Here is a 10,345-nt window from a genome sequence, read left to right as displayed (position 1 = left end):
TTTTTGCATGATCATTGTTTTCAAAACAGTTTTTATCTCTTATAATTAAGTGGTGCTTTTATTGTCCAAATCTAGCTTCTGTTCATTTAAGATTCTTAATTCATGTCACAATTTAGTTTTAGCAGTTTGTGGAAAAATGCCTTTCCTCAGTATGAGAAAACTGTGAGAAGCAGCTTTGAGCCAAAGATAGCAGCTGTAACCGGAGAGGCATCAAAGGGAATTTCTCAGAAATTTAAAGAATTCACTGAATAACAGAGTTCATAAAGCCGCAGACACTCACCCAGTCAGAAACTGAGCGTGCAATCCAGAGACAGTGGACAGAGCTGGACTGGGATAAAAATCCAATTAATTTTTTTTATCTGCACTGCATATAAGTTATGTTGCTTTTCAAACACACACACACACTAGGATAGGCTACCCCTCAATGAGGTTCTGTTATCATGAAGCTCCCTCTCCTCCTGCTCCTCCTCATTCTGCCCTTCACTCCAGCCCTTATCATCGATTACAGTTCACTCCTGCTCTCCTCTATGACTCTAAACCTGCTCTTCTACACCTGTCTGATGATGCTGCACAATGAAGAGGAGGTGACTGCAGCAGTCTCTACAGATGTCTGGAATCTTTGCACATTTGGCTGCAAACTTTTAAGCTTTTTCTCACATAGATTTTACAAATGACCTATTTTTATATGGGCGGAGCTAGGTACTTCATCACTATGGTGTCACGTGATTGGTCTTATGCTGTCAGCAGACAAATCAATGGGTTCCTCAGTGGATCCCAGTTTCTCCGTGATAGGCAAAAAAATCAATTAATAAATGTAATAATAATAATAATAATAATAATTTGTATCAGCCCCAAATTGCATTGGACCACTGGGAAAATGCCCGTTATACCAGAGTCCCTGATGGCCCTGATGGTGGACATCACTGAGAAGAGAGATTAGCATAAGGTTAATTAAGGAGCTAATAAGTTCACAACTTAACTTTTATGTTACAAAAACTCGGCATTAAAATGCCCTAACCAGCATGTATAGTGTAGATTTGTATTTTTATATGATCTGTTCAGTTGGCTGTAAGTGTGTATAATATAATATAAGTTAATTATTTTTGTCACATATACATTACTGCACAGTAAAATCTTTTCCTCACATATCCCAGCGTAACTGGGGTCAGAGTGCAGGGTCAGCCATGATACAGCGCTCCTGGAGCAGACAGGGTTAAGGGCCAAACTCAAGGGCCCAACAATGACAACTTGATGGAGCTGGGACTCGAACCGCTGACCTACCGATCAGTAACTCAGTGCCTTAACCCTCTAAGTTACAGTTACTTGCAGTTTCTTGGCATGCAGGGCAATTAATCAAGTCTTATAAGTGGGACATTTTGTGACATTCTACAAACTGAATGCAAGGTTTTATAATATTGTAAGACATTGTAATCTAATAAGAAGATCCCTGTGCCCTGAGAACAGACCCCTCACTGTGCTTCCTGATGTCTTATGTGGTAACACCTTCTATATCCTGTACCCAGACTAATATACATCCACATGGCTCTTGTCTGCTAGAACCCTTTAGTTTAATAAGGAGAATGTGAATGTATTTCCTCTCTCCTGTCTGTCTCCGGGTCTCTCTATGATTGACATGTTAATGACTGGTTCTTTTGATGTTCGGGACGTAGCACTGTATAAATGTGCTCTATGTGCTGAGAATAAATAGAGGTCTTCAGACATAATGCCTGTGTGTGTGTGTGTGTGTGTCTCCCGGTCGATCTGCCCCAGACTGGTTAGTGTATCAAGGTCCGGCGGACACAACAAGAAATAACTCTTCTTCTCTTAGCTTAAAACTTAGCTCAGACACACTTCTTCATCATTTAAACCCAACACTGAAGAAAATAAATGTATTTCGTCTACCTATCTGTATGTAATATTTTTTTTGATAGCACAAAACAGGTGATGTCACTAATTACTTCAAGTCGATCTGGTTGAAGAGTTAATTGTGCTAATTACAATCAGCTGCTTTAGTTAATTGATGAAACAGATATGTGGCAGAACTTTTACTTTCTGAAGCCTGATTGTCCACATCAGCACAAAATAAGCTAAAACTCAGGAATTCTCGAGTAAATTGTGAACTTATGTGGTAAATTTGTGTAGATGATCTTCAGGAAGTGATCAAGCAGCCATGGACTGAGTGAGTGACACCAGAGTACTGCAGACGTCTTTATCACTTTAGATCCAGCAGGTTTTGAAGAAGAAAGGACTTCATATTAAATACTGATAGGCAGGGGCGTAGATTTAGGGTGGACAGAGGGGATGTGTCCCCACCAATATCCTTGGACCATTGAAATGTCCCCACCAATAATTTAATCCACTTTAAAAAAAAAAGAAAGAAATCGTGCTGTCAACATTAACCTAGACACGCAGAAAGGGATAAATCACGTTCTCTCCTTGAGTCCTCCCGCCCCCAAAACACATATGAACATTTTGATTGGCTGTGCCTTTCCCTGCTATCATGTGAGAGCCTATGGCTGCGTGCAAGAAGGTGTGTTGGGTGACATACATGTGAGGATGGCGGCAGCAAAAAAAGAAGCTGGACATGAGGAGCTTTTTTTTTTTTTTTTTTTTTTAAAGAAAAGTGTAAGTCACTTCAAGTTCGCTAGTGAATCCATCAAAGTAACGACAACAGTTAACGTTAATGCTAGTGGCTTTGATGCACATTCATTATAGCAGGACAGGCTATAGTCTGTGAATACGGATTTAACACTAATAGATCAAATCTAGTACAGAAGTGGCTACTATCATGAGAGGAATGCCAGTGGAGGTGAGGGGTCTATTTGATCAAATTGAAACCTTTGTCAGGCTGCTTTTACTTATCCCGGTGTCATCAGCTGAAGCTGAAAGGAGTTTCAGTACTCTCAGGAGACTAAAAACCTGGCTCAGATCAACAATGCTTGATTGAACAATGCTGCTGTATGCCATGTCCACCAGAACAGTCTGGACAATATTGAGCCAGCAGTTTATTTCTGTTAACGAGAGGCGAAGGCATGTTTTTGGCTCCTTCATATAGGAGCAATAGGCATTGAGCTGTTGTGTGGTACCTATCAGTAGTTCATGTTTAGATGTAATCTACTTTTATATATACTGATGTTTGAGATGTTTCATTTGCACTATGGCTTAATAAAGGATAGTCTTTATTAAACTATCTTTTTGTCAGTTATTAAACATTCCTTTAACATTACACTATTCCTTAATTTAACTTAATGAATTGCATTTCGAGTGGATTAATATCAATCAAATCATTGCCAGTATTAATGTAAAGTGATTTTGCAGCATATTAAAAGGGGGGGGGGGGGGTGGGTGGGCAGGGAATGGGGGGTGGAGTCATAGGTCCCCACCAATGTCCAAAGCAAATCTACGCCCTTGCTGATAGGTGTACAACAACTAAGCCAAAAGTCATTAAACATTAAAGAATGTCATAAACACTGCTTTTCACCTGTCTCAATACTTTTGGTCTCCACTGTATATTCATTATAAAGGTAGATATAACCTTCCCAATGTACTGATGTTTAAACTGCAGAAAATAAATGTATTTCGTCTACCTATCTGTATGTAATATTTTTTTTATTTATTAAATATCTACTCATCAATTCGATTTCTTTACTTAATTTTTTTCCCTTTTAACATTTACAGTATGAGTGTTTAGTGTGAGCTCTTGGAGGAAAAGCTGTTGAAGTTTCTTTCATGAATGTTGTTCTGCTTTATACATGCTCCAATGCTGCCCCCTTGTGGATGATCTAAGTGTAGTCAGCATTACTTCTTCCTTGTTGTTGGAATCCAGTAGGTTACATTACAGTCATCTGTAGGTCTCATTCTCCCTCATCTTCCCGGCCAAGCAAACACAAAATGAACAAACAGCAAACAATGAAGCAGTAAAGGGTCCATGTCAAGATACATTTTTATAAAAAATATTCTAAACTATGTTAATTTTTAAAATGTTGTACGACTGACCTAAGAGGAAGCACAGACATACACAACACATGAATACGGGCAATCTGGATTAGATAGTGTTATTGACGAAGCATCTCATCCAGTGTACTTTCTTGTGTATGTGGCCTTGTCTAAATGCCATAGCGCATGTGAGAATAGTTTGATTTCTTTATGCACACAAAAATGTGTGTTTGAGTGAGAGTAAGAGAGTGTGTGCAACACTGCAGTGATAGAGAGAGCAAAGAATAAAACCCTATGGATTAGCAGGTAACGTAGCACCAGAGAAAGGTGCTACACCCCTGGAGCAGATAGGGTTAAGGGCCTTGCTCAAGTGGTCAGGAGTGGCAGCTTGGCAATGCTGGGGCTCGAACTCTCAATCTTTAAATCAGAAACCCAGTAACCTACAGAGAAGACAAACCTTGCATGTTAATGACATCACCTTATGACAAGTATGATAGACAGCACACAACCTAGATCTTGATTGCATTCACACTTCAAAACTATAAAATCTTAAAATCATGCATGAAATGACGTGCAAAGCTTTTTGGTGTTTTGGTTGGAAATGCATGGTTGAACAATTTGTACACACACACGGTAGTAACATGCACATTTATAGGGAAGCCATTACTTCTTAAGTTTGAAGGTGATTATGAAATATCAGAACTCATTACCATTCATTTCATAATCTGTTTAACAAGTAGACTGCATCACTATGACTTACACAAGGGGATTCCAAATCCAGTCCTGAAAGGCCAAGGACCAGCACAGTTTGTAATTCACCAACACCTAAACACACCCAGTGAACCTACTAATTACTGTAACAGATTAGTTAAATCAGCTGTGTTTGAGAAGAAGAATCACCAAACTGTGTTGGACACTGGCCCTCCACCTTTAAATTATCATGTGACTTTTACCTACCAATGATAATCTCACTTATTACTTTGAGGTTGTATTTATTTTCAAGTTCCCACTTTATAACAATTGCAGCAACACATTATATAACTTTAAACCTTAATCTTCTTAGTAAAGTTTATGAATCAATGATGTAATTACAGTAAAAGACATAAGATCATTACAGATCTACTCAGAGTTTCTTCATGTGTAAGATGAAGCCTATAAACCTGCCACATGCCATGTACAAAGCATACATGCGCTGACTGAAGAATATTAAATATAACGTTATTAAATTATATTAAATAGTAACACATTTTTGGAACAGAAAGTGGAAATTATTATTTGATTCTATTACTATAAATACTGTTTGTATCACACTGAGATTATACTAGTTAGTTTTAATCTAAAATATGTGGGACTAGTACAGTGTCAAACTAACCTCTAATGTTCATGTTTATTCATTCCTTAATCTCAACAACAATAATTAATACAACACTAAGTGTAAATGATCAGGATGAAGCTGGATTTCAGCAATTAAAATCCTGCAAGTTCTGGTGTTGCCATTGACACAAAGATGGCCTGAGTGAACAGCAGATGATATTCCACCCTGTAGCCAACATTAACATCTACTTAGTAATTTGTTCTGATCTTGTCACAAAAAAAAACCAGGCATGTTTTTTATAATTAGCTAATTGTATGGAAGGTATTGTTGTCATAGGTTTTATTCATAGGCAGCACTGGGTTATCATATTTGGAGAGGCTAAAAGTCCCCAAAATGTATATTCATGTGTAATCATCTCTGTTACATATAGCATCAGGTTTAATTGTAATAAAATTGAATCCGGTTACACAGAGAACTGTAGTTCTCTAATTATAACAGCACATGCATGAAAATTGTGCAATATAGTTTATTTGTGTCTTCAACAAAACTATATGTTGTCTGACAAAAAACACACACACTAAAACCAAAAATATAAACTAGGCATTTGCAGTTATTATTGGAATACACTGTATTAGTTGGTAAGTTGATACAACCTGTTCTGTTAAAAATTTTTGGAACCATTGCATTGAAAAAAAAAAAAAAAAAAAAACTCTTTTCACTACATGGTTCTTTTCTCATTAATGTGTTTCCTGTAAGAGTATTACAGAGCATTAAGAGTATACTTATTAGATTTCTCACTATTGCTCATTCATTTGTCTCTGCCACCACTGATGTTTACAGACTTTATTCCTAAATTCTCAATCAGAACAAAAGGGAGACAAGAAGAACAGGTAGAAAACAAAGTGCAGAAAGAGGAAAACACCCAGTGTGATTTTTTTGTGTTTTGTTTTTGCATAAGACCTCAACAATTTTGCTAGAATTTACAAAATCCTGTTTCTCTTGCTCAGTTGGCCATAACCTGTGGTTTATTATCGTTTTGCTACTGATGCTATAAATTTCTTAGCATCTGTAAAATAGTCTTTAACATTAACTGTATTTCTAAAAATAGTGTCAAAAAAAAAAAAAAAAACATTTGTCATCCAGTGTGTAGAGCTGTTGATCTTCCCCAAACGTTATCTGAAATCTGATGCATCAGGAAAAAAAAAGGTCTCCTTGTAATTCTTCATCTGACATCTCTTCATCTTGCTCAGAGTGTAAACTTACTGATTCTCCCACACTACCTGCCCCACCATGCTGTCTAATCCCCCACAGTATCTGAACCCCACTGTATCTAACCCCTCCTGACTGTTCTGAACTGTGATCTCTCCGGCCCTCTCCACCTCCACACATTCCCCTAAATATGTTTCCCCTCATGTTTCCTGTCATTTGATTTCTCACACTGTCTGCTTGTGCATCACCTGTCTGTTCATCAGTATTCATTACACTATTCTCTGCAGTGAGCTGCTCATCATCCTGCCCCTCTGCAGTATCTGTCTGCTCCATCCTGTCCCTCTGCCCTGACCCCGCTACACCCGGCTTCCTCCCTGGCCTGCGCTCTATGCGGGCAGCTGAACTTTTTGTGCCCGATGTCCCCGCATTCACAGCAGCTCGTGCTCCCGGTGAACTCAAACTCGTCTTTGAGATAAACGTTTTCTAACGCATTTTTAGTTAATAAAATAATAATACAATAGTACATAATTTGACCATTAATTTTGTGACATTATAGGGGAAGCTGAGCTTCCCTTGCAGTCTTAAAGAAATCGCCACTGCTGAGCATATATTGGGTCATTTTTGTAAAACAAAAACCCAACAAACAAAGGAAAGAACAATAAGACAAACAACATATAAAACTACGTATAAAGACAATATTTTCAGTGACCAGTAGCACCAGTCTCACAGAGACCCAAGAGGCTTATAAACAGTTTGACAGCAAAATCAGACATTTGTCTGATCAACTCTTACAAAATGTATCATTTACAGGCTGTTAGAAAATATTCTTTGCATTATCTGTTATTGAGTCACAAAAGTGTTAAAAAGCTATTCATCATTCAAAGTTATTCATATCAGTGTAAACTTAGTATAATTTTGAAAGTGCTATAACTCCACCTGGCACAGTTTCATTCCAGTGGAACAATCTGATTACATGTGCAGTGCCATGAAAAAGTATTTGCCCCTTCCTGATTTTTTTCTTTGCATATTTGTTACACTTGTATGGGTGTAGTTTCACCTAAACAATTTATGAGGAAAAGACAAATTGGCCATTTTGTTTGTGAGATATCATGAACATTTCGCAGGGGGTATCATCTTGATGCAGTGTAAGATATACCACTCATCAGTGTAAGATATACCACTCATCAGTGTAAGATACACCACTCTACCAGATCTACCAGAGCCGAGTAAAAAGAAATTGAACAGGTAAGCTGGAATAAAATCAGTAGCAGCAGTAACTCGTGCTAGTAATTATTATGGTAGTCAATATTAATTCAAAATAATGTTTCTCACACTTATTTAGAATTAATATTGACTAATATTACATCACTCACTCACCTGGACGCAAGGAAAGGGAATTATGTAAAAATGCTCTTCATCGACTACAGCTCTGCATTTAATACCATAATTCCCTCCACACTCACCACCAAGCTTGAGCACCTGGGACTCAGCTCATCTATGTGCCAGTGGATCTCCAACTTTCTAACTGGCAGACCACAGGCAGTAAGTATGGGCGGTCATGTCTCAGCCTCCCTCACTCTCAGCACTGGAGCCCCCCAGGGCTGTCTTCTGAGCCCCCTGCTGTACTCTTTGTACACCCACGACTGCGTGGCGACTACCAACTCCACCGCCGTCATCAAGTTTGCTGACGACACTGTCGTTATGGGCCTGATCACCAACAACGATGAGTCGGCCTACCTAGAAGAGATAGGAAATCTGGAGAAATGGTGCCAGAGGAACAATCTCCTCCTGAACGTCAGCAAGACAAAGGAACTGATTGTGGACTTTTGTACAAAGCAGGAGAGGAACTACCAGACCCCAGTCATCAACAGGAGCCCAGTGAAGAGAGTGGACAGCTTTCGATACCTCGGTGTTCACATCATGCAGGACCTGTCATGGTCCTGTCACATCAACACCGTGGTGAAAAAGGCCCGGCAGCGTCTCTACTACCTCAGACGCTTGAGAGACTTTAGACTGCCCTCCAAGGTGCTAAGGAATTTCTACTCCTGCACCATAGAGAGCGTCCTGATGGAAAACATCACAACCTGGTTCGGTAACAGCACCATGCAGGACAGACGAGCTCTACAGAGGGTGGTGCGTTCAGCTGAACTAATCATCCGCACCGAGCTCCCTGACCTGCACTTGATCTACAGCAAGCGGTGCTGGACTAAGGCCAGGAAGATGGTGAAGGACCTCAGCCATCCCAACAATGGACTGTTCTCTCTGTTGCGGTCTGGGAAGCGATTCCGCTCCCTGAAGACCAATACAGAGAGATTGAGGAGGAGCTTCTTCCCGCAGGCCATAAAGTCTCTCAACCACAACACAATACAGCACTAATATAATCTCTTTTACATCCAACAGTGGGCTTTCATGGACACTATGGACTCATTCATGCACAATTTTTGCACTATATACTTATACTTTCATTATGGACCACTGCACAAATCACTTTAATAATAAGACACTTTAAGAAGCCAGTCACTTTATGCATATTTGCACACCTCAGCCATTTTTTACATTACTTATGGACAAATTTCTAATTTCTTCTTTCATATTTCTATATTATATATATTTTGTTCTTACTTGTACAGTATATTTTTATTCTTATTTTATTTTAGGTAGCACAGTATATTTTTACTTTTACTAGTTAATTTAATTTTTCTGCAATATTTCTTTTACTGCAATATGTCTTTATTTTTACTTGTACAGTATATTTTACCAGTTAACTTTATTTTCTACCGTATTACCTTTTATTTATATTCATTCTTATGTTTAAGTTTTTATTTTAAGGTCACTGGTAGTCGAAAAAGCATTTCACTGAATATCGTACTGTGTATGACTGTGTACGTGACAAATAAAATTTGAATTTGAATTTGACTACCATAATAATTAAAATAAGTAACTAGTTTACTAGCGTGAGCTTATGCTGCTACTGATTTTATTTTAGCTTACCTGTTCAGTTTTATTGCCATTCTTTTTAAAATATGTCTTTATAGTTTTTTATGTTGTTTGTCTTGATATCCTTTCCTTAATTTCTTTGTTTCCAATATACAGTATTTTCAGTGATACGTCAAATAATATGTTTAAATAGCATTGATTTCTGTATTGTGTTATATTTTTATACTAGTAACTGCCATTAAAAATTTATCTCTACATTAATGAGCCAGTGGATTATGATGTGGGCTGCTGTGGGACAGGAAGTCCAGGGCCACTCTTTGGTCCCAGTCCGCCCCTGCACCAACTCCCACACACACACACACACACACACACACAGTAAGCCGCACTCCCACTGGCAGAGACATGAAGGAGCTGCAGATGCGGAGTTTACCATCAGACAAAACTCAGCGAATACTAACAAACTGTTAACACTTAATAAACATATGGTTAAGATTATTTTTTATTCCTCATTAATTAATAATGTAATTCAAAAACATAATTATGCCAAAATTAACAGCAGAATGCATATAATTCATGAGTAACTAGTGTCTCAGCCCCTAACACCCCCCTCCAGTCCTCACTATAATGGACTATTCCATGAGCGCGACTACAGGAATGATTCAGGTGATCAGAAGGGGCGGAGTTAGCTGAGTAGAGGGGCGGGGTTAGCTGTTCAAAAGGGGTGGGGTTTTATCTCAGGTGTCTCAGCGGCTGCAATGTGAAAGTAAAAGAATTTTTAGACTCAAACAGAACAGGTTTAACTGCGCCATAAGACTTCCGGGTTTAGCAAACTAAATCTGTAGATACGTGAGAAAAAGTTTAAACACTGTAATGAGGTAAATAGTGAAGATGAGCCTCTGTGAAATGTGGACAGATTTCAGCTAAAGCAGCAGATATGTTTATATGAGG

Source organism: Clarias gariepinus, chromosome 24, assembly GCF_024256425.1.
Source record: "Clarias gariepinus isolate MV-2021 ecotype Netherlands chromosome 24, CGAR_prim_01v2, whole genome shotgun sequence".
Taxonomy (NCBI): Eukaryota; Metazoa; Chordata; class Actinopteri; order Siluriformes; family Clariidae; genus Clarias; species Clarias gariepinus.
The sequence above is the reverse complement of the archived record's forward strand: the minus strand, read 5'-3'. Positions refer to the sequence as shown.